General features: G+C 36.6%; 1 long non-coding RNA gene across 1 annotated transcript; it reads left to right on the forward strand.

Moving 5' to 3' along the window:
• The first annotated feature begins 1493 nt into the window (after nt 1–1493).
• LOC137850620 (uncharacterized) lies at nt 1494–26353 on the forward strand. Its single transcript, XR_011092682.1, has 4 exons — nt 1494–1527; nt 7966–8118; nt 20474–20539; nt 20666–26353. It is a non-coding gene; the product is annotated as an uncharacterized lncRNA (long non-coding RNA).

The raw sequence follows: 26353 nt of genomic DNA on the forward strand, positions 1-26353 counted from the left end.
AACATTAAGTTTAATGATTAAAACTTATCTTGTTTGTAAATTAATGAGATTATTTGACATCACTGTTGACATCCCTAAATGCAGTCTGTTTTTAAAGCCTCTTGGAGTAGTGTGCATAATGTGTACAGTATTAAAATGGAAATAGATGTAAACATGCATGTTATTAGGGATGATGTGGGTATGTTTCAGGTGTAAACACATGGGCAATGAAAATATTTAACAAAAGAAAAAAAAGTTCTCTCAGGTTCTCAGGCTGATATGAACAGGAAGAAGGCTAAGATTATCCAGTTTCAGCAATGATAAAATTCATTCACCTTTCATCTTTTTTTTTTTTTTTTTTTTTTTTTTTGTTCCCACCAGAAATAAGCATAGGCTGTAAAATCAGCTTTTTATCTAAAAAATCTAAATCTAAAAATCTAAATCTAAATCTAAAATCTAAAAGCTGATTTTATCTAAAAATTTTTATCTAAATCAGCTTTTCCTATAAAAACAGTAGAAAGTCCTCAAGAGATAATGCTCTTGAAACTGTAGAGAACAGTAAGTAAAAGAAAAATGTCAATTAAAACCAAAGCTGTCTTCCTAATGCTTGATTCTAGGAAAAAACAAACAAACAAACAAACAAACAAACAAGAAACACTACGTGGATGCAAGGATGATTTGTAGAACAGTAACTATATTTAAACAAAAAAAAATGTCTTTTTCAGTACTGTCTACATAATTATTTTGTGTTGCTTACTATTTTTGTTCTCCCTTACAATGTCCTTAAATTTCAATTTCCTGTTCTCCTCTTTCCTGATGTTGTTCTCTCTGCTCCATTCCACTCTAAGGGATAACCAAATGGTACCGAAATTAGTGGTAAGACTACCTTTGACTTGAAAAATTGCCTATATTACTGTACATGATTTCTTTTTGCTGTGCCATTTCGTATGCTCACCTCTAAAGTCAACATTACAACTCCAAGCAAACACATGTACATTTTTTTTGCTAGTTAAGACTCTTTTTTTTTTTTAATAAAATTTTATATCAATCATTTTGATATAAAATTCATCTTTCCCTCTAACTGAGTGAGTTTACCTCTAAGAACAGTCTCATAATTCTCATAGTCTATTAATTCATCAGGGAAAAAGGGAAAAGAATAAAATGTATGTGAGCTTTGGGAAAAAAAAAAAAAGTTTTATTTACTGTCCTGGTTTCAGTTAGAACAGAATTAATTTTCTTCCTAGTAGCTGGTGGAATGCTGTGTTTTGGCTTAGGATGAGAGGAGTGCTGATAACATCCCGATGCTTTAATTGTTGCAGAGCAGTGCTTATACTAAGCCAAGGACAGAGCCTTTCGCTCTGTCCTGCCAACGGGCAGGCTGGGGGTACAGTAAGAGCTGGGAGGGGACAGACCCAGGACAGGTGACCCAAACTAGCCAAAGGGGTATTCCATACCATCTGACGTCATGCTAAACAATATATAGGGGTGGCTAGCCGGGGGGAGGGGGCCGGGCTGCTCGGGGTTAGGCTGGGCATCGGTCAGCGAGTAGTGAGCAATTGCATTGTGCATCACTTGTTTGTACATATTATTATAACTTTCCTATTATCACCATTGTATTATTATTATTATTATTATTATTATTATTATTATTATTATTATTATTATTATTATTGTTATTATTATTTTTGTTATTATTATTTTCCTGTCTTATTAAACTGTCTTTATCTCAACTCACGGGCTTCACTTTCCATTTCTCTCCCCCGTCCCAGAGAGGGAGGGGGGAGGGTGAGCGAACGGCTGCGTGGTGTTTAGCTGCCGGCCGGGTTAAACCACGACATTTACTTTTACAGTTTTATAGCTGTTTATCAAGGAACAGATGTGGAAGTCAGGAAAAAGAAATATAGAAAATCAGTCAAAAATCAGTCAAAAGAAAGCTTGTCTTATGCAGAGTGGAAAACTAGAAAGGATGCATTTGATATTTTTGAAGTACAAAAGGGTGATTACCATGAATTATTATTTAATAATTCTAAGCAAATGAATAATTGTCAGCAATTCCATGTTTTCAAAGCAGAAACTTAATGGTGTACCTTCTTTTTGAAATAACAATATAAAATTATGATGCATCTGAGATTGGACAAAATTATTAAATAATATGGTAGATGTCCCCATTGGACCCACTGATATAAATCAGTGATGTCAGGTAGAATTACAATGTTTGCGTGAAATTTGAAGGCACTGGAAAGGACAGAAAGGGAAAGGCCAATTATCTTGGCAGTCTGACATCAATTCCATGTAGAAAAGTAAATCAACAACAACAGAACTGGTTTTAGAATCTCTTAACAATTTAAATGATAAAAATTCAATTATTTCCAGGCACTTAGTACAATGGTAAATAAGTCTCTTCCAACTGGATTTCCTGATTTTACTTTAAAAGTTTGGGTATCAGACGTTAGCTTGTTAACAAGTTAACTTGTTAAGATATATGACTTCCCACACTATAATGCAACAATTAAACCCAAAAGAAATTAACACACACAAAAAAAGCGTATCTCCAGAATCTGTTTGCTTAGTCTTGTACGTTGCAGAAGGTAGCCAATTGGTGTATCCAAGAAAGAACATGATAATGTGGAACCCTGAGTAGAAACATATTTTGCAGTGGTATCAAAAGTGCTTGCTTGTTACAAATTTAGGTGATCTCTTAAAATGATGACTTGTTTCTCATTTACTATTTCAATTAACTTAATTGGTCATAAAAGATTATTACTAAGGGAAAATAAACAGGGAAAAATCACTACAAAGTATGGCAAAAGTTCCCCCCTTCCCCCTTCCTCCCATTCTTTCTCTCATAACAACTGCTGAATCCACGTTTGTCTCTAGAAAGGTGTTGGGGCAGGAAGTAAAACACTTCAGGCAGCTGTCTCAGCTATCCAAAAACTGATGGAAGAGCTTACCTGTATTTTAAGATGTAAACATCAACTGCCACAGAGCCTAAAAAGTTTTTTTGTTCTTTGATTTAATCTTCTGCTATTGTGACTTTTCTCTTGCTAGGCAGGGTATATGAGTGAACAGGTGTGGGTCATCCCAGTATCTGCAAGACAAGAACCTAAGTGTCACTACAAATTCAGTAGCTCTTTCTGGGTTAAAATAGTGCTTTTTAAAACATTGGTAGCACATAAAATTAATAGCCACACTTAGGTTAAGTGTGCTATCTCTATTCCTCTGTGAATGGAAGGAAAATAAAGAACTACTCTAAAATTGGAAGGGCAGCCTATACTTTTACAAAATAAAGAAGATATAATTATTTCTGCCTTGAGCAAATAAGGATGGTGTAAACACAAAATAAGAAGTGACACTGGCAATCTGTAGATAATTTTTGCTCTTCATTACCTAAACCAGTGGGTTTCATTAGTTATAACGTTGGGATATAACAAAAAATGATACAGGCTACTCTACATTTTCTAAGTTGAGGCCACAAAGTAATAATATCTTTTAGTGTCATAACTTGTTTTGATTACCTGTTTCAGTACTTTGGGTGATGAGATAATTTGAAACTATTGATTTAATGTTAATTGCAACCTTAATTTAATCTGCACAATTTCTTTCTTAGCTTAATTGCATTTTTATTTAAGTGTATATTTGCTCCTTTCCACTATTAAATAAAATTTGTTGCAGTTATCTTATACAGTCCAGCCTGATATAGTCCAGAGACTGTTTTATGAATTTTATCAGAAACAATCATTAGATAAAATACTTAAATACTACATCTTAATCAGTAGTAATAAATCAAACAATGGCACCACTGGAATCTATCATCATAAGATACTCATAGACAAGCTCTTGATGTATGGGAGACAGTGAGGTGAATTGAAAACTTGCTGAACAGGCAAGCCCAGAGGGTGGTGATCATTGGTGCAAAGTGAAGTTGGAAGCTAGTGGTGTACCCCAGGGGTCAGTACTGGGTCCAGTACTGGGTCCATCCACAGCATGCGTGTGCTGGATGATGGGGTGGAGCTTACTCTCAGCAAGTTTTCTTGATGGCACAAATGGTGAGGAGTGGTGGATACACCAGAAGGTTGTGGGAGGGACCAGAGGGACCTGGACAGACTGGAGAAATGGTCTTTAGACCTCATGAAGTTCATCAGGAGAAGTGCAAAGTCCTGCACTGGTGGAGGAAAAAGCCCAGGCACTGGTCCATGTTGATGGCCACCCAGCTGGAGAGCAGCTGTGCAGAAAAGGAGCCCTGACTTAGTAATATGAATGTAGTGCATGCCTTGTCATTTTGTCTCAGAGTCAAGAAATTGAAGGTGTGTTTAATTTAGTGTACATAAGGAGAGTAGAGCTGGGTCTGGAACCAGACTCTCCTTTCCCACTCCCATGTGAGCACCTTAATCACTAGCTTGAAGATACACAATTACTCCTGCTCTCCCCGTGTTCTAATGAATCTTCACTTTCTCATTTAATAAATACATGCAGAAACATAACACAGTGCTACAGCACAGCTTTAACTGGAGGAAGGAGGATGCCTATTCAGTTAAGAACATAGCCCTGCAAAAGCTAAGATTAAATAACTCTGCACAGGAATAGCTCTTTTACATTGGCAGAGGAAGGACAGATTTCTTCCTAAGCCATCCAGGTAAATGATCTAAGTACTTGACTGCAAAACAATGAACAGGATTAGCATAGGATTAGCATGGCCAGGTCCTTCTTTTTTTTTTTTTTTTCCTCCTCTTTTCAGAAAACATACAATAGCTCTTCCTTTCCAAAGCTAAAGTCCTTGAAATAAAAAATTCACTTGACTTTACAAAGAAAAGTGATAATCAAAGTTGTGGGCGGTGTAAGTTTAAGATATACTCCTATCCTTAGTTGCCTTATCTAGCTGTGTTTCCTACTCAGCTTGCTGGCTGTTGTACTTCATTCTCTGAAGCTTAACTTTTGTCTAACAGTGTATAGGGAGCTTTTATACTTCATTTAATTTTAGAGATTTTACTTAGCTTCCTGGGTTAGCAAAGGGTTAGCATTGCAGTTCAGTATTTACAGATGCTAAAACCTTTTTGGATCCACTCCAGCCTCCTTCATGCTGCCAAGTGGGTTAGTGAAAGAAATGTGAGGAATGGATAAGTGAAAGAAATTGGTCTGCTTGCAACTGAAAGATAATTGAGGGAACAGTAAGAAGAATGCCATCATAGGGGAGCATTATGCTCTTCATCAGATGTATGTGATGTGAAACATACATGTACAGTCCACAAGCTTTGAACAATAGTTAAGCAATTTTTTTGGCCAGCCTGACTCTTCTTACTTCAAAAATCATCAATAAACTGAAAACCAACCACAGGGCCAGGAGAACAGTGGTCATTCTATTTTGGTTATTCAGCTATCAGTCTATGATGGGGTAAGCTGGTACTCACTGGTTAGGCAACTGAGAGACAGCAGAGATTCACAATTACTAATGCTGCATTTGGCAATCTCAAGAAAGACTTTAGGTATATATAATTCTCCTTAAGCAAGCAAAAGAGGTTGAGTAAAGGGCATGGAGGAAATATTTTTGGAATCAGAAATATTTTAATGGCAGTGTGGGGTGGGGGTTAAAGACTGTGTTGAACTGAAAAAAATACTACACCAGAAAGAAGAGAAAGAAGGTGTGTAAGGAAGGAAAAATAATTCTGTAAGGGAAGACTCATGATAAAAAGAGGTGGTCAGGCTTTCAGGGCAACCAATGAAAAGCCTCCTTTCCAGCTTAAGATTACTATGCAGCACAAGCAATCCTATCCATACTACAAATGCTTATAAGGCAAGAGCTGACAGTTATATGGGAGCTAGATACAGGTAACTGGAGAGATGAGTGCTCAAGAGAAGGTTAGACTAAGTGCCCTCAGCTGTCAAAGTAAAATTTATAGTGAAAGCACTGGGGAGGCAGAGGACATAAAAGTGTCAAAATGGGGTTTAGTGATGGAGGTAAATGGTATACAGCTTAATTATTTGGACTGTGAATCCCTGTACTACATATTAAAAGGTAGGCAAAAAGGATACTTACAGACAAATCCAGGCTGTTCAGTTTGTGACCACATATCACTGTCAACAAAGTTTTACTTCAGCTGTAAAAGCAGTCATATTAAGATTCTTTTTGCACCCAGAGATTCAGACTTTTTGTAAAGCCTCTACACTTTATTCTTAGCCCAGCAATATGGCAATACAAAGAAAGGATAAGACATATAGGCCTCAGTATTTTTATGCTGAAATATAGCTAAATAAAATTGATAATCAATATTTCCATTTAAAATTACCTTTTATGCTTCAAAAATGTTTTACAATTAATTGGCTATACATAAATTGTGTTTTAAAACTATTCCATACGTTATGAGATATATGGAAGAAAACTGACTTTATCTCAATGCCTTCAGTCAGTTACATGTGAGAGAACGTCTTCACAGTGAGGTTGATGGAACACTGCAACAGGCTGCCCAGGGAGGTTGTGGAGTCTCCTTCTCTGGAGATATTCAAGGCCCGTCTGGATGCCTACCTGGGCAGCCTGCTCTGAGGAACCTGCTTTGTCAGGGGGGTTGGACACGATGATCTCTCGAGGTCTCTTCCAACCCCTACAATTCTGTGATTCTGTGAAAGTTGACTAAGGAGAAAAAAGATTGAAGTCTAGACAATGAAAATAGCAAGAGATTTGAAAGATTTAATAAGAATAGCATGGTCACACTGAGTTCTTTGAGAGTTTAATTTCAGTCTGTGTATGTCACTAAGATGATGACTCAGTGAAAAAAGCATTCTGATTCTATGCCTATTTTGCGTAATTGTTATATCATTAGAATGCAGAGAGACCAAGAACATAGCTGTATGTGCTTATCTGTAGAAGGAAGAAAAATCAGAACTATGGGATTATATTCATTTATGCTCTGTAAATCCTGCCTAGTTGTGGAAGGAAAAACTCCTGTAACTTCCCTGTTACACATCTCACACCATAAGAAATGATAGCCATAAAGCCTCTACTCAGACTTTAAGCCCATTTCTTTAGTGGATTAAGTGTCACATAAAAATGCTTCTGAGTACATAAGAATGGATAATAGGGCAGATGCTGTATCAGACGTATTTTTGGGAAAACTCTTCAGCAAGAGAGGAAAAAGAATTTACATCATCATTACATCATCTTCTCTTGAGGTTTCTGTCTCATAAAGCAGGTAACTCCTTGAAGAAGCTGACTAGAAGATCTGTTTTTCACCTTACCCAATCTAGCATCTTTTAAGCAAACTCAAGGTCTATGTGCATGCATGTTATTTGTTCTCTTTTTCTTTTCCTATTGCTGTTGAAAAATTATTTTATTTTATTTTATTTTATTTATTTTATTTTATTTTATTTTATTTTATTTTATTTTATTTTATTTTATTTTATTTTATTTTATTTTATTTTATTTTATTTTATTTATTATATTTCTTTTCTGAAATGATTATCTTAAGACACAGTGATGTTCATATGAATAAACTGGTTATTCCAGACAAGGCCAAAGATCAAAGGCAGAGCTTAAAACCTGAAACAGTATCATACTTACTACAGATTGCTTTCTGTAAGTTTTCAGCTTTGAGATGTACAAGGGACTTCTGTGACTGCTGTTTTTCGGTAGTTACTTACAGTAGTGAAAACAGTTTTCCCATTCTGTGAGACCAAGAAAGCTCTGGGATTCTTTTTCTTGCAGAGCAGAGTATGGCATAATGGCAACTATGGGGCACACATAGTGATTATTGTATACAAATAAAGTCATGTTTTGATACACATCTCTTCTGTTGATCCAAAGTAGGAAAAAAGACAATTTGAATAGTGAGTGATATGGTATAGAGAGCTGGCATACAAGAAAGAGTAAAATGTTTTAAAAATGTAATTCTGTCCTGTCTTGTCTAGAAGGTTTCAGAGAACTGTGATAGAAGGAAGGAGATTTTCATTAGATACCCTCATTAGGAAAACTCAATGGCACATTTTCATCCTTTGCAGAAGACGCTATAGGAGAGCTGCCATTGCCAAGTGTATGTTCACACTGATTTAGATGGGAAGTCTTTAGATGCCATCAGTACCCTGGCAAAGCTTTCTGGTGTTTCTGGAGGATCCTCATCATAATGACAGGAAAATAAGCCAGAACAATTTAAGGTAAGAGCTTTACTGTGCAGGTGGTAAGTAAGGTGGTAAGTAAGGAGAGATGTAATATTCCTCTTTCACCTATTTTTGTCCATTTGAATCTGAAAGCTTGCCTTCTGACTGTCTTCATTATTTAACTGCTACTTTAGCCATTTTTAAAGATATGCAAAACCAACGTTATACACTTTTTTTTTTTTTTTTTTTTTTTTTTTAAATATGTGGATATCAAGTTTAAGTTAGAGCATTGTACAGAGCCTAACAAGAAAGAATATTTCAGTTGACTAAGCAGTGATAAAGTGGATATCTCCCCAGTTTTTAGTCCACGAGAAGAAAAAAAAAATAAATGTTTATTCTTGGTTTAAGAACGTGGTATATTTGGTGAAACAGTGTCATTGCAGTTGCTGATGCCATTCCTTATCTACATTCTGGCCTTCTATTCTACCTCTGAAGATTCCATAAAACAAAACAACTTTACATTTTCTCACTTAAAGACTATGAATTTATTTTTATTTGAAGATATCCATGATTGTACATGCTTATATACTTACATTTATGAAATTCTGTACTATGTAACAATGGAAAAGTTTTCACTCAAACAATGTTTACTAAAACCTTGAAAGAAATGAAACAAAACAAACAAAAACTGGAGTCCATGAAATCCATCTCATTTCCTGGGAATAAAATTGCAAAATTCTGTTAAACGGGATCTATAAACCCTAAAAATGATAGTTTTGAATTATAAAGATAATTATTTGTTAATATGTGATGGCATTAAAAAAACACTAATATAAATTGAAGTGGTTTCTGTGAAGGTCTTTAATGTGGTGCAGCTTATAACCTGATAACATGTACAGAAATAAATTTAAAATTTTAAGCTACATTAAATTTTTCATGACTTTTGCTAAAGTTTTAAACACAGCAGTTACTTTTGAAATGAGCTTCAATTCAGTTAGTATGCTACAGAAATTTAAAGATAGTGGTGGAAATAAATTGAATGGATGAATCTTTGAAATGAAGTCACAAATAGGAAAATGTACAAGAACTGTGGTTACTGAGTATGGCTATTTGGAAATAAGAGTAGCCACAGTAAGTTGTTGAAGGTGGAAATAGTGAAAGTTATCCCTTTGCAAAAAAAGTGAAATAACTTTGTATAGGAGCCTGTGTTTATTAATTAAAAATACACACGTTGTTGTTGCTGTGTGGTTGGGCTAAAAAGCAGGCTTGAATACCTGAAGTAATTTGAAGTAGTGGGAAATCACAGAGTATGGAAAATTATTCTTCCAAGTACCTTCTTGGATGCTCATAACAAATGTTAGCATTTCGGAGGATTTTTTGTTGGTGTTTTCTGAAAGAGGTGTTCAGTAGTTACTTCAATAGACCTGATATTTTTTTCTTTTAATTAATCGGAACATCATTTTCCTGTCATATCCATCAGACCCACTGTGCAAGTACTTCATTTCATCCTTCTTTATTGAAGGTGGAAAGATGACTCACTCAGGTTCTGTGACAATCAATTGATTACTTTGTTTCCCCTCTGGGATATCTGTAAATTTGCCGAGATCATTGGTAATACCACGTTCTGAAGGCTATGGCTCTTTGTCAGGGCAGGAGCAAAGATATCATGTTGCATGTTGCATCTAATGTACACTTCCTTGTGGTAGTTCATGCACATTCATTATGACTCTATCCAATGCTGTTTCTATGTGTTCAGATGAATGCAGTTTATTTCTAGATAGGAAGGGTTACATGCTTGAAAACATATTTCTTTATTAAAACAAATTTTCTGTGGCCTTTCTTTTTTTTTTTTTTTTTTTGACTTTTAACTGATCTCCCTTTTCCAGTTGTGTTTATTGTTTAAATACAGGTATTTCCTTGTAGTAAAGGCTCTTATAACTCTATTTGCATATTGGCAAATGAGAAGGAAACAGTGGAGGCAATATACAAAGTTCTGCAAAATTTTCTTCCAGTGTGTGGGTGTGGGTTGTTTTTTATTTTATTTTATTTTATTTTATTTTATTTTATTTTATTTTATTTTATTTTATTTTATTTTATTTTATTTTATTTTATTTTATTTTATTTTATTTTATTATTTTATTATTTTTTGTGGTTGTGAAGTTCAAACATCTTGAATAAAATATGGTGAAACAACTTGTCTTCTGGACGTCCTCCAAAGTTAATCAGCACATAGCTACTTAAAATTCTTGTAACGGAATATGAAAGGAATTACATGGCTAAATAAATCTACCAAATCACATTTCAGTATATGGTTGATGAAAATCTCATAGATTATACTTTTATCTATAATGGAGTGCTAGATCATCTATGAAGAAAAAAGAGATATGAAGAACTAGCAAGATTTATTCAAGGATATCCAAAGATAATTTTATTAAACTGTAGTATTATTTTCCTATAATAAAAAATTATTCATAAAAGCTGGATAACATTCCTTACCTTTGGGTAGGATAGGACAGTTGTAATTGCCACGTTGTTATATTTGCTATTAAAGATTGTTCTTATGGCATGCAAACTAGGCAAAGACCAGGAACTGAATTGTACTAGAAAGGTGTCAGAAGAAAGAAGGGCCTGGTTTTATAGAGCACAGGACTGTTGTTCAGTATCTAGGTTATATGGTGTTTCACTTAAGCAGTGAGGTCCCCTTGGATAAAAACTGACAAGGATCATTAGACAAACTTTAAGCAGGTAGGATAAAATAGAGAAGAATATTTTCCTTGGCTGTAAAATGACAGTCAGTGGTGTTCTGCCATGAGACATGACAAATAAGAAATGCATAAATGCTTTGGAATAGATCATCACTGCTTATCACGAAAGCCAAGATCTTATTAGTATTTGAGAGAAAGATTAGACATTTATATGGAAAAGGGCATCAACAGTTCTTTTAGATAAAATTAGAAAGAGCTATAATCCCTTATGCTTCAAAGAATACCACCCTCAAACTGATGAGGAAGTAAGTTTTCTTTAAGATCAGATGACTCCATTAGTTACCACTACTCTAATTTTCCTATATTTCTCTGTGAGGGAAATGTGTATTTCCCTGGCTACTCTCAGACAGAAGATACTGATACTAGAGCTCTCTGATTATATGCACATATATTTGCAATTTTAAAGCATATGGGATTCATGTAAGAACTGAAATAAACAGCAAGTAAAAAAATATATATATATAAATCAAATCATCATATTTAGAGTATCAATGTGGTTCTGATGTAAACAAACAGTTGAAAGATTAGATACTTTCTAGTAATAAAAATGACTACTTATTTCTAAATTTCTTTGCCATTTCCATCAATTTAGAAAAATTATTTTTTTATTCACTTACTCACTCTTACAGAAAGTGTGACATGATAAATAGTGAATGTTCTCCTGGAACCAAATGATAGAAAGTTATATCTTAAACTCACACTAAACAATTTAAAACAATGATGAAAGGACATAAATATGTATGAATGTTTGTTTAGAATATAACTTGATTCTTAAGAAGTTCAGAAATAGAGATAATGTAATGCAATCTTACTTGTTGTACTGGTATAAGGTTGCGTTATAAATTTCTAATATTATCCAGTATTTATAAGTGCCCTCTGTGTAATGCTATAACATAATTTAAGTGCCTAAGTTGCTCATTTATATTCTCCATCTTTGACCTCAATATGCATAAATATCATGCTAGGAATGTAATTGGCCACAGGAGATAATTTAGAAATATTTTTAGTGTTTACTTTCTGCTTTCAGGCATGTGGAGTGGAATCCACAGGACTGGGGCTAGAAGGAGAAATTGACAATAGAGGGTGTGCTAATTAAATTCGCAAACAATACCAAGGAAGGAAAGAGAGCAAGTACATTGAAGGGCAAGAACAGAATTTGAAACTATCTTGACAAATTGAAGCAATGGAGTGAAAAACCTAAGATGAAATTCAACAGGGAAAAGTACAAAGTACTATATGTTAGTAGGATTAAGTACTGCATGAATATATGAGACATCAGCTGGTTAGGTAGCAGCCAGGAGCTACAGTGGATCTCAAGCCAAAGAAGTATCATGGGATTGTTATAAAGGCAACAATCACATGGGAAAGCATAAAGCAGAAGTATATACTCTTCAGAAGTAGATTAGATTAGATTTTAGAAAAGTATGAGTTGCTTTGGTGTTGTCCAAAAGACAGCAACTAGAAAGAATGGAAATAAATGCAGAAAATGTGTTTTACCCAGAAGACTGAATAAGCTAACCAAAAGTGAGTATTTGAGGATCAAGGGGGTGACAATAGTTTTAAAATCTGAAAGAATATTTTCTCTATACTCATTTATTACAGGTTAGGCATCTGGAAAATCTTGGAAACAGTAAGAACAGGCTATGCAAACACTTGTCAGAATTCACTAGTTTGCAGATGAGCGTTCCTTAAGACAATGGGATAAGCAGGATGATCTTTTGAGACTCCTTCCAGGACTCCAGGATATTTACTGACAATTTGTAACTTCTATGAAGAACTAATCTGCAATCCTTTCTGGCCTTCTTTACAAGGAAAGCCATCAGTATTCTGTGGAATAAAATATCATACATGAAAAGAAAGGGGAAAGGAAATGTGGCAGCAGCTTAGGAATGTTCACAAAGCTAACAAAATACTGTTCCCAAAATTTAAGGTAGAGTTGGGATCTCTAGATATTTATTGGTTTGATCAAGGCTACAATTTATGCATAAATTATTTGAAAATATCACAAATGTTGGAGTAAATTGGTTAAAAATATTACTTGGCTGAAATGATCCAAAAAATCATAAGTACCCTACCCCTGTTTTTTTTCTAGTCTGTCATGATTTCTGCAGCCATATTTTTTTATGCAGCACTTTTATTATGCAGCACTATTTTTTTGTTGGTGTCAGGTATACTGTTTAACAATTTGAACACAACAGGAGAAGAAATAATAATAATAATAATAATAATCCTCTGTTAAAGACAGTGACCCAGTGAGTACTGAGAAAAAGAACACCAGGGACTAGCTCTCAAGTTGGAAAACCTATTCTTCTTGGAAGAATCTAGCTAGTTATAGTTATGTCTGCCATCTAAAAGGGCTAAACAGTCATATTCCTTCACTGATACGGCTGACGGTACTGCTAAGCTCACCTTTATAACCCAGCAGCAAATAATTCAACTAGAATGGAGACATCTTGCATATGTGTCTAATATAGAAATGGATTCTGAACAAGAGAGTTTCTTTTCCATTACATTCTACACAGCTCAGGATGTTTATACATTTGGAGAACCTTTGCTAACATTCTTAAAATAGTCGAAATTAAGTACTTATACTCCATTTTATAGAGGTTTCTTTTTTCAATTAGTTTTTTTTCATTGCACAATCATTTGCACATATATTTAGATACTAAAATAGCCCAATTTTCAGAATTATTCAGTATTCAATGTGGTTAATGCTATACAGATGGCAATATGAAAATACAAATGTATTCATGCTGTTGGAAGAAATACACCAATCAGTTTATATTTTATTCTATATTTCAATAATTGCCACTTAGCTCAAATGTCTCTGTTGTTAAATAGAGAGACAGAAGTCTATATTATTATGTAATATTTCATTAATATTTTATTCTATATATTTTATGGCATACTACATACATGAAATGTTAAAATAGTTAAAATATTTTAGTTCTTGATAAAATATTGCCACTACTACTATTGTTGTACATTTTTATTTTTGTTATCACAATGGTTATGCTACAGCTTAAAGAGGATAATTGTATAGGACAAGGAACTTGGTCTTACAATAAGTATTTTTGTGGCAGCTGTTTTAAACTATGATCTTCTAAAAGGATGGGGAAATACGTCCCAGGAAGAGGCACCGTGTGACAACTAGAATTCAAGGAAACATGTTTTGGATGGCAGAGAAATATTAGCTGCATTATGCCATCATTGCTGCTCACAGAATTAATCTTAGTGAGGTTCACGTGCTGTTCAACTTCAGCCATGTCTAAAAGTCTGGCCCTAACTGAACAATGGTCAATGGATGTGAATGTTTGGTGACTGAATCCATAATTCTTCACTGTGAAGAAACTGAGGTATGAAAAGAAAGTGACTGATAATAATTCATTTTTTTTTTTTTTTTTTAAACCACCTCCTCCCTCCTGCCTCTCCCTACCCCCCCCGATTACGTGCAGCAGATATGCCAAATCCACACTCATAGTATTTAATACAATAACATAGAACAAAAGGGAAGGAATATTCTGCAGATGAATAAAGATAATAAATAGGAAAAAGGAGGCTCTGAAGTAAGTAGATGTCAGGAGATAAATGAGACTGGAAATAAAAAATAAGAACAGACAAGAAAACAAGAGTATACAGTCCATTAAAAGCTTGCAAGCACAAGACAAATAAAGGTTACAAACCAAATAAAATTATTCACAGTCAAAGGCCTTAGTGGTAATATGATAGGTTCTTACAATTACATCAAAGAGAAAAAAGACTAGAGACAATGTTGTAAACTGTCAGAGACTTGAGACAATGACATAGTGAGTTTGGCTGGACTTCATAAAAAATTTTGTGCTCAAGGGAAAATGATGCTAGGCTTTAGTGGATTCCAGGCTAGGAAAGCCATACAGTGAAAAACAAAACAGAACAAACAACAACATCAGCAAAGACAGCCCAATCCTTTCACATTAATTAAAATAAAGGTCAGAAAAAAAAAAAAAAAAGAAAAAAAAGAAGACAATGACAACAATAACAACAAAAACCTTGACTGTTTTAGCTCAGCATCATTCACAGAATAAAGCTCCCCCTTTAGAATTAATGTAGGCTTCTGATCAGCAAAGATCAGTCAGGAGACGCTGAGTGTACAGCACAGAAAGCAGAACGTATACTATTACTGGCCAATTAATTATATATCCTGCTGCAGCCTCCTTTGGAAGGTGCAATTCTGCCTCTACTTGAGAAAGTTATGTGAATTGTGGTAACTATGATGGGATTTGTCTACCTGTTGTAAGGACAACAGATCCCACAACACAAGCACTCTGCTCTTTGCCAAAACATCACAGTAGGCCAAAAGTTCTTATAAATAATGATGCTGCAAAAATGCCAAAGATTAGCTGCCATGTATATAGCAGGACATGTACTTGTAGCTGTATTTTAAAAAGTATGTTTCACAAGTATGCTTTAAGAACCAATGATACATTTCTAAAGCTCAACCACCATAGAGAATGTAGGAGAGTTAATATAAGAGATCATGTCCTGAAATGTTGTTCTTGCTAGGAAGCCCCTGACAGAATCTCACATGAACTGAAATAAGAGACATGGTCCTGTATCCCATTTTTTCTGTGCTTTGCTGGCATATTCTTTAGTGAGTGTGCACACATTGTCATGCTGAAGAAGGAGGATCTGTTCAGTTAAACTGTTAAGAAAGCAAATTAAGTGTCTATTGATAGAAAGATTCAATGCTTGTCTTTATGTCACCACACTGTATCACATTCATTCATTACAAACTGATGCAAACTGACAGGCAAAATTAACACATGTCAACTTTGTGTCTTTACTCTGAGGGCTAATAGGCATCCTAGGGTATTTTTTTACTATTATATGTTTAGCTAACAGGCTGATACTGTCAAAAATGAATGGGCTAGTCTTCTAGTGGAAGTAGTCCTGGGCCCAGGACATAGTACAGTGCCCAGAAAAACCTACAGGCTAATCAACTGTATGAAGATACTGTGCTGAAAATGAAAAGGAAACAGACAAACAAACAAAAAAAATTAAAAGGCATTGAAATTCAAAGGCCTTCAGAATTTGAAAAATTCTGAAAATCATGGTTTATATTTCTGGGCTACAGGAGAAGTGGGAGAAGTGGGATGAATGCCCAAAGCAACCATCTAAGCATACAGGAAAAAAAAGGTATGTCAAAACTGAGGTTCTGTGTGTTTTATTTCTTCACTCTTTTAGGCTTTGGGAAAGTGGGGAAACCTGTGTAGATGTAAACTATTTATTCACTGAATCTAGTTAAGAAATTAACAATTTGAAAGTACTGTTCAATTTGTGTAAAAAATTTAAAATGGCACAAATTAAATGGCCTTACAGGAGTCTATATACATTTGCACACAATTTATATATACTGCAGATAAGGAACAAGTTCTTAGCAACAGAATTTTTTAAATAAGGAGAGTAACAACTTGGAATGGACAGTAGTCTTTTTCATTTAAATACTTTATTTTTGTATTATATTATTTGGAAAGACAAGATCAGATGATTCCCCTGAAACGTGGGGAAGGTTGATCCTTCCCTGATGAAATACAGAGGCTTTTCAAGGATTTTGGAGGCTGCAGGGTATCACAAACAAGAATGACACTGCTCTACACTTTTAACAAAAGGCACTTTATTACTTCATTTTCTCACACTTAGTAATATATAAATATATTATATATATATATATATATATATATATATATATTTTATTTTTTTTTTTTTCTGTAAGAAACCCTGTGATTATTTAAGTAGTACTGAATTTTGTGGTAAACAAACTAGCACGATTCCAGTGTAAACTAGCAAAAAAGTGCAAGAAATTTGGCCATCAAGTCAAACACTTTTGCATGTCTATGCATGATTTTTAACAGTAAGCAATGAATACTAATTAAGCATGAGTGAAAAAGAAGGGAGAGAATATAAGAGAAAATGAAAAGGTATCTTAGGGGCATATATTTCATTTTTACCATAACTGGAAAACAGCTGGAAGGTCATCTGAAGTAGAAACATGGTGATATTTTCTAGAAACAAACTGAAAGAAAAAATCTTGGCATAAGTAATATATAAATGTTGCTCTTTGTAAAGCAGAATAAATGAGTAATAAATGTAGGAAACAGCTACAGGTTGATGAGATAAGTTCAGGAAGTAATCTGGATCAAATATGGAAAATAAAAGGGCAGGTTTTGTTTAGGTGGTAACAGTGTGCTTTGATGATAGACAAACATATAATTATTTAGTAAATATTTAGGTTAGTTGAAGCATATAATAGGTTAGTTGCTTTAGATAATTCTTACAAAAAGGTTACTTATCAATGAGTGATTTTAGCTATTTTTAGGTATCGAGTCAGTACAACAGTATCTCATCTTTTTCCCTGCTCCATGAACAGACTGATGTATCTGTCTAGTACAGTAAATTATCCCAGTTATGTGATCCGTTGCAAAGATTAATTAATGAAAGGAAGATTGTCACATTCCTATTACAAATAAGCAAATAATAATAATACAAAATCCTCTTTAAGGATGTTTTCCATAGAACACAATAACTCTCCATCCCCTGTGTAAGAAAGAGGGCAGGGAGGGCAGACAACTGGGATGGCTGAGCAAGGACCTGTTGGTCAAACTGAGGTGCAAGAAGGAAATGCACAGGCAGTGGAAGCAGGGACAAGTGGACAAGGATGATGTCAGGATGTACAGGGATAGGATCAGGAAAGCCAAGACACAGATGGAGCTGAGCTTGGCAAGGGATGTGAAGAATAACAAGAAGGGATTCTATAGGTACATTGGCCAGAAAAGAAAAGCCAAGCAAACGAGAGATTTGATGAACAAGGGAGAAATGTTAATGTCAGATATGGAGAAGGCTGACATACTCAACAATTTCATTACCTCAGTCTTCAATGCCATTCAGGCTTCCCACATTTCTCGAGTCCTGAACCTGAAAATGAGGGCTGGGGGGAGCAAAGTCCCTCCCACTGTAAGCAAAGAGCAGGTTTAGAGCACCTGATGAAGCTGAACAGATACAGGTCTATGGGGCCCAGAGACATGCCTTCCAGGGTCCTGAGGGAACTGGCTATTGTAGCTGTAAAGCCCCTCCCAATCATATTTGAAAGTCCTGTCAGTCAGTTAAAGTCTTCCAATGACCGGAAAAAGGGAAAATTCACTTCAGTTTTTGAAAAGGGTAGAAAGGAGGACCTGGGGAAATTAATACTGGTGAGCCTCACCTCTGTGCCTGGGAAGACCATAGAACAGATCCTTCTGGAAGCAACGTTAAGGCACATGCAGGACAAAGAAGTGATCCAAGACAGCCAGCATGGCTTCATCTAGGGCAAATCATGCCTGACTGATCTGTTGGCCTTCTATAATGGAGTGGAGGCATCAGTTGACAAGGGAAGACAAACCAATGTTACCTACTTGGCCTTCTGTAAGGCCTTTCATACAGTCCCACATGACATCCTGATCTCCAAATTGGCAAGACAGGGATTTGAAATGTGGACAAATGAGTGGCTAAGGAATTGGCTTGAACGTCACACCCAGAGATTTGTGGTCAAGGGCTCTATGTCCAGGTGGAGGCTCGTGTTGGGTGGTGTTCCTCATGGGTCTGTGCTGGGACCAGTGCTGTTTACTGTCTTTATCAATGACATAGACAGTGGGATTGAGTGCACCCTCATCAAGTTTGCAGATGACACAAAGATGAGTGGTGCAGTCGATACAATAGAAGGAAGGGGTGCCATCCAAAGGGACCTGGACAAGCTTGAGAAGTGGGCCCATGTGAACCTCATAGGATTCAACAAGTTGAAAGTTGAAGTGCAAGGTGCTGCAACTGGGTCGGGGCAATCCAGACGTGAGGACAGACTGGGAATAGAACTCATGGATTTACAGCCCAGAAGGGCAACTGTGTCTTGAGCTGCATCAACAGATGTGAGGTTGAGGGAGGTAATTGTTCCCCTCTACTCTGCCCCACTTGCAGTACTGCATCCAGGTTTGGGGTCCCCAGCAAAAGAAGGATGTGGGTCTATTAGAATGGGTCTAGATGAGGACCACAAAGAAGATCAGAGGTCTGGAGCACCTCTCCTGTGAAGAAAGGCTGAGAGAACTCAGAATGTTTGGCCTAAAGAAGAGAAGGCTCCAGGGTGACCATATTGCAACTTTTCAGTACATAAAGGGGACTTAAAAAAAGATGGAGAGCAACTTTTTGCTCAGGCAGATAATGACAGGAAAAGGGGGAAAGCATGTGGTGGTTTTACTTGGGTGGGCAGCCGAGCTCCACAACAGCTGATCCCTCACTCCTCCTCCTCAAAAAGGAAGGGGGAGAAAATACGATGCAAAGGGCTCAGGGGTTGAGATAAGGACAGGGAGATCGCTCAACAATTATTGTTATGGGCAAAACAGACTCAGAGTAGGGAGACAGTAAGATTTATTGCCTATTACCAAAAAGCTAGAGAAATTAGAAACAAAAGAAAGAAATCAAAAATGTCTTCTTCCCATCCACCCACTTCCACCTTCTCCCCCAAGCGGTGCAGGAGAATGGGGGAATGGGGGCTGCAGTCAGTCAATAGCACTTTGTCTCCACCACTCCTTCTTGGTCACTCTCATCCCCTGCTCCAAAGTGGGGTCCCTCCCATGGGATGCCGTCCTTCTCAAACTGATCCTGTGGGGGCTTCACATAGGCAGCAGCTTTTCAAGAACCACTACGGATATGTGTCCGTACGACAGGGTCCATCCCCCAGGAGCAAACTGCTCCAACCTGGGTCCCCCATGGGTGGCAGCTCTCCCAGACACCCTGCTCCTGCATGGGCTCCAGCCTCCTTCAGGCCACATCCACCTGCTCCACGGGGGGCTCCTCCACGGGCTGCAGCATGGAGATCTGCTCCACAGTGTTACTCCATAGGCTGCAGGGGGACAGCCTGCTCCACCATGTCGCTCACCACAGGCCACAGGGAACTTTTCTGCTCCAGCGCCTGGAGCACCTCTCCCCCTCCTTCACTGACCTTGGTGACTGCAAAGCTGTTTCTCACTCCTCTCTCTCTCCCAGCTGCTGTTCCCCAGCATTTTTTTTTCCCTGTCTTAATTCTGTTCTCACAGAGGCACAAACAACATCACTTATTGGCCCAGCTCTGGCCAGCGGTGGGACCCTTATCTAACATGGGGCAGCTTCTGGATTCTTCTCACAGAAGCCACCCCTATGGCACCCCTGCTACCAGAACTCTGCCACATAAAACCACTACAATGGTTTAAAACTAAAAGAGAGGAGGTTTAGAGGTTTCCCAGAGAAGCTGTGGATGCCCCATCCCTGGAGGTATTCAAGATTAGGTTGGGTGGGATTCTGGACAACCTGATCTAGTGGGTGGCATTCCTGCCCATGGCAGGAAGATTGGAACTAGATGATCTTTAAGGTCCCTTCCAACTCGAGCCATTCTATGATTCATTCTATGATAAAAGAAAAAGTATTTTTGGTATAAGTAAAATGTGATAAGCATGCAAAAATGCTGTCAAGAAACATATTTTCCTAGAAAAAATACTTTTGAACATTTACTTTGTCATTATATTAACAAACATACAGTTAATTATTTTGCTGGTAGCAAAGGTTTGTCATGCCAACTACCTTATAAATGATACCTATCTATCTTTCAGAAAGCTCTACATGCAACTGTTCACAAATCTGGGAAGATCTCCAGCAACATTTTAATAGACCTGACTGTTAAGTACTCTTCTAAAACTTTTTAACATCCTTCTATTTATATAAAACCGTGTTTCACCACCATGCTAGCCCCACTTGTTCTCCATTACCTATTTAATATTTATAGCCTCTTCTCTGTTTTCCAGGTTTGCAATACGGTTGAGGATTGTGCTGGACTAAGCTGAAGATACGCATCTTCATATTTCGTGAATGATACACTCTATCAGAACAGTAGCAGTTACATCTTTTGTGGTTACACCTACAGTTTACACCTTTTGCATAAGGTGTCAGGCAGAGGAAATTTAAACATTTTCCAAAATATGTTTCTGAATGTATTGAGAAGAAAAAGTTATTATATGCATTCATTCAGATATAAGCAGGCAAGCAATGAGGCTATGAGAAAGTTTTAGAGCAAAGATGAGAAACTAGACTCAGTGAAATGGATTCCATTTTGAGTTATGTTGTGACAGTTACAGGCAGAAATCTAAGTGTGTTGATTGGGCCACAAACCAAACAAGATATGCTATTTTTTACTGACATCTATTTTGAATATGAAAACTGAGTGCACAGTGAAGCAGAATGGAGCAACAGAGTAGGTGAGAACTGCAACTGTTATAAAACAAGAATTTGATGTACACAAATATTCACATACTCTCTGAACTCTTTCACCTGACCTAATGCTAATATGAAGCATAAAAAATAGAAATTATTGGAGCTAAAATGGGGCAGATCAAGTAGTTTAATGTCGTAATTCAAATGCACTATAATGCATGTTCTTAATCTGAAACTCTTGACAGAGTTTACCTGTTCCAGTCATGACAAATGATGTATATCTGCGTCAGTGGCACAATCATTACATATACTGATGGCATGGAGACATCCAACACATAAACAGACACTCAAATCTTTCCACTTAAATAATAGCACTATCGATCATTATAATATCACTCACAAAATTGCAGTGCTCAGCATTATCCAGCAGTTTCATTTGTGTCCATCACTTTGATAATTCATAATTATAATACTAAAATAGATGCTCATGAGTGCTTTGATACCTCACTAGAGTTAAGATGTAGAGAAAGCTGCTCCATATATATCCTGTCTAAAATTTGGTATATACTGTACAGTGTTGCTAGAATGAAATGAAAGACATGTAAAATCATCAATCAATGTCTTGCTCCAGCCATTCGATTGGTTGGAAGTAACCATCCGATTTTTTTCAGCAGAACAAAATTAGGGTGTGGAAGTACAGCTTTCATCATATTTCAAATATTTATTCAACACATTCTCTAAAGATATAACTGTTGAATTATAAAGATTATGGCACACAAGATGTCTTCATTCTTCAAGAAACTTAAATTAAATGAAATGGTCAAAATACAAATTCAGATGAAATGAAATGGTAAAAATGCTGTCATCAAAGGATGTGACCAAAGAAGCAAAATCAAATTCTGGTAATATTTTTAAAAGAACCTTAAAACAGTTTTCACTCATGCACAAATAAACACTTCAATGTGAAAAGGACATTCATTTTTACCAGTGAACGATACTAATAGTCAGATTCCAAGCTCTAAAACTATGGATGTTTGAAAAAGGTGGTTTTGAATTAGGCTTTCCTCAGAGTTATGGTCATGAATTAAATTTAATTATACTACTCACAGAGAATAATCTCACATAAATTACAAAAGTCTTCCCAAGAACATCAACATTATTTACATACAACCATGTAACATCAGGTATTCTAGTATGAATATTTTTCACCTGGATTTAAGAAAATCTTTATAAAAACAATGCTGATATAAAATCTCTACCTGACACTGCCAGAAACTGGTTTACACTACAGGTTTCTACTGGCTTCAAGAATAGACAAGACATTAGTATCAGTAATTCAACATTTATTATCATCAAAGTAATGACAAAAAAAAAAAAAAAGTTCTTACATAATGAGCACAATGGCTTTGAAACACAACAATTGCTCTCCAGGTAAGAATGCCATGTCTCCCCGTTGTGATGAGGAGCTGAAATACACCATTTCCAAGTGTACAAACACCTATTTTCATCTATGGTCAGGAAAACTACTGTATCCTAAGTCCATTATTGTTACGGAAATGAATACAGCTTAGCACAGTCACAGATTTTTTTATCACCAATATGAAGGAGAACATTGAAGTTTTGGAAAGGTCAAAAAGATACATTTATTCCATTTTTTTTTGGTTGTTGTTTTGTTTTGTTTTGTGTTTGTTTTCTTTGTCAAAACTATAAATTGGGGTAGATACTTAATATATTTTAGAATTATCAGTAGAGTTGATGAACAGCAGCTAAAGATGATCAATTGTTGTTTACATGCATGTAAGGGCAATTTATCACATTGCTTAGCTAAAACTGAAAACATTTTGATTACCTGAACATGAACATACAATTGGGACAGAGAATTTCCAGTATTAGGTATATAATTGTAGACAACATCATGTTAAATGGATATCAATATTACAACAGTTATCTTCTCATCTTGTTCTTCAAGTATTGCTAAAAATCCCTAGTTTATTTATTGATTTTGTGAGTCTCCTTTCACAAATGTGGTCTAAAATATTTGTGTCCTAGTAGAAGCTGTCATTTATAAAACTTAAAATGCTGATCTCTAGAGGATTGTCTTCATGGACTTGTCTAAAAGAAATAGAAACCAACCAATGAACCAACTAAGCAAGAATAAAGAACCAACCAACCAACCAACCAACCAACCAAAAAAAGCCAACACCATAATTTAAAGGCACAAGTGTAAAATGTTAAAATTAAGTAGTTCATTCCAGAGTGTAACATGGCTCTCTAAAGCCAATTTTGTTATTAAACTAACCTACATTAATGATGTAGTCTTATATTAACCTTATAATTTTAAGGGATAGTCAGTTGTTTTACCTTCCTATTTTCACCATTTACAAAAATAAGTACTAAAGTAAAATGTCCATTGCTTTTTCATTGTATATCTGAAGAAAACTTTCAGTTCATTTCAAGCTGTCTAGAACTCATGTATATTTCCTCAATCTCTGTTTACTTAGAGTTTTCAATATGATGGATCTACTAGCTTGGTTGTTGCAGAAGCAGTTTTCTCTCATGTTTATATCCAGTGACTAAGATAAAGCGAGTGACAATTTATGGTGGATGCAAGGTGTTTCATTAAGATAAAGTGAGTGACAATTTATGGTGGATGCAAGGTGTTTCATTCTTCTTCTTAGTAGACACATCTACAGAATATCATGATAGTGTCTGAGTGGGCTCAACACACACAAAAACAAGGGTTCTGATGGGATGCATCCACGTGTGCTAAGGGAGCTGACGGAGGTGATTGGCAAACCACTCTGTATCATCTTTGAAAGGTTCTGGAGAACAGGAAAGGTGCCTGAAGAGTGGAGGATAGCCAATGTCACTCTGGTCTTCAAGAAGGGCAAGAAGGAAGATCTGGGAAACTATAGGCCAGTCAGTCTCACCTCTGTCCCTGGAAAGGTGTTGGAACAGCTTGTTCTGGATGCCATCTCCAAGCAATTGGAAGAATAGAAGGTTATGAGTAGTCAGCATGGATTCACAAAGGGGAAGTCATGCTCAACCAACCTTGTTGCCTTCTATGATGGCATCACCAGCTGGGTAGCTGAGGGGAGAGCAGTGGATGTCATCTACCTTGACTTTAGCAAGGCTTTTGATACTGTCTCTCATGACATCCTGAGAGCAAAGCTGCAAAAGTGTGGGATAGAGGAGTGGACAGTAAGGTGGGTGGAGAACTGGCTGACTGGCTGAGCTCAGAGGATGGTGATAGGTGGCGCAGAGTTTGTCTGGAGACCTATTACTAATGGTGTTCCCCAGGGGTCGTTGCTGGGTCTGGTCTTGTTCAACATCTTCATCGACGACCTTGATGAGGGAATAGTGTCTGCCCTTAGCAAGTATGCCAATGACACAAAGCTGGGAGGAGTGGCTGACATGCCAGAAGGCTGTGCCAGAAGACCTGGACAGGCTACAGAGATGGGTAGGAAGAAACCAACTGAGGTTTAACAAGAGCAAGTGTACAGTCCTGCACCTGGGAAGGAACAACCGCATGTATCAGTACAGGCTGGGGGATGAACTGCTAGAGAGGAGCTCTGCGGAGAAGGACCTGGGAGTCCTGGTGGATGACAGGTTGACTGTGAGCCAGCAGTGTGCCTTGGTGGCCAAGAAGGCCACTGGGATCTTGGAATGCATTAAAAGGAGTGTGGCCAGCAGGTCAAGGGAGGTGATCCTCCCCCTCTACTCTGCCCTGGTCAGGCCTCACCTGGAGTACTGTGTCCAGTTCTGGGCTCCCTGGTACAAAAAAAGACAGGGATCTCCTGGAAAGAGTCCAGCGGAGGGCCACAAAGATGATACGGGGCCTGGAGCATCTTCCTTATCAGGAAAGGCTGAAAGACCTGGGTCTGTTTGGCCTGGAGAAAAGACTGAGAGGGGATCTCATCAATGTGTATAAATACCTGAGGTGTGGGAGACAGAGGGATTTGGCCAATCTCTTTAAGGCCTGTCTGGATGCCTACCTGGGCAGCCTGCTCTAAGGAACCTGCTTTGGCAGAGGAGTTGGATTCGATGATCTTTCAAGGTCTCTTCCAACCCCTACAATTCTGTGATTCTGTGATTCTGTAATAACAAATCTCTTTTTTTCTGTATCACCATGAAAGCCATAAAATGAACAGACAGGCAGCTTTCTTGATTCTCCAGGAATGATTCCAGAGGTCAAAATTTAACCAAAATTGCTGTGAGATGGACAGGAGATTACCTGATGTTAGCAATGCATACCAAGTCCATAGATAATGCAAAGGATTTTAGCTGCCAGTATTGTCAATTGTGTGTCTTCCTTCAGCACTAAAAATCCATGTAGAAAAATTAAAATTCCTGCCTCACTTCCTTGTCCTTCAGTTAAGCAATGCCTTCTTTCTTAAATGTCACACTGAATGAATTTAGGCTTGAATTTATTCAAAGAGAAATTTAACAGTCCTTTAACTAAGACTAAATATTTTCTTGCTTGTATTTTTTTTTTTTTCCTGGGGGCGGGTCAGAATTTCAATGAAAATATATCTTCAGTAAATATTTTTTGTCATGTTTAGTCACCAAATATATAAAATGTCATGTATTCATTGTGTAATTGCTATTTATTTGACATTTACTCTACCTATTGAAATACATGGTAGGAATAAAACATCAGTTACAAAGAGAATATTGACATTTCATTCCTGCTTTGTATTTCAGTGATGGAAATTCCATATTTGTGTACACAGGTATATCACTGAAAATAGCACTGAAACAGAAGGTATGGGAAAAGTGAAGGGAATATCATTTAAAAGAAAGTGTAAAAAAGGATCATTTTCAATGGAAACAGGAAGGGACAGATAATTTTAGGTTTACTGTGTTTAGACCTGTAATGCAATTCTTATATTGAATGTTGGTGTAACTTGTTTATGGCTTAGACCAGGTTTTTAGTTTAAGGTATTTTCCATTTGAAGTTTTAATTACTGTCTCGAATGTGATAACGATAATATGTAAATTTACAATTCTGTTGTGTACTAAAATGCAAACAACCTGTACTGGAAAGTTATGTAAAATGAGAAATCACTATATAGTTTCTGTGGTTGGTGGGCCCTGACCATAAACTAAATACCCACACAACTTCTCGTTCTCCCCTCCCCACCCTAGAGGAGAGTCAGAAGAGCAGAAGCAAGAAAAGCTCATGAGTTGAGACTGAGTTCAATAAATGAAGGAAGGAATAAAAAGAGAGAGAAACAAGGAGAAGAGAAGAAGAGAAGAGAAGAGAAGAGAAGAGAAGAGAA

The sequence above is a fragment of the Anas acuta genome, chromosome 2 (genome assembly GCF_963932015.1).
Source record: "Anas acuta chromosome 2, bAnaAcu1.1, whole genome shotgun sequence".
In the NCBI taxonomy this organism is placed as follows: Eukaryota; Metazoa; Chordata; class Aves; order Anseriformes; family Anatidae; genus Anas; species Anas acuta.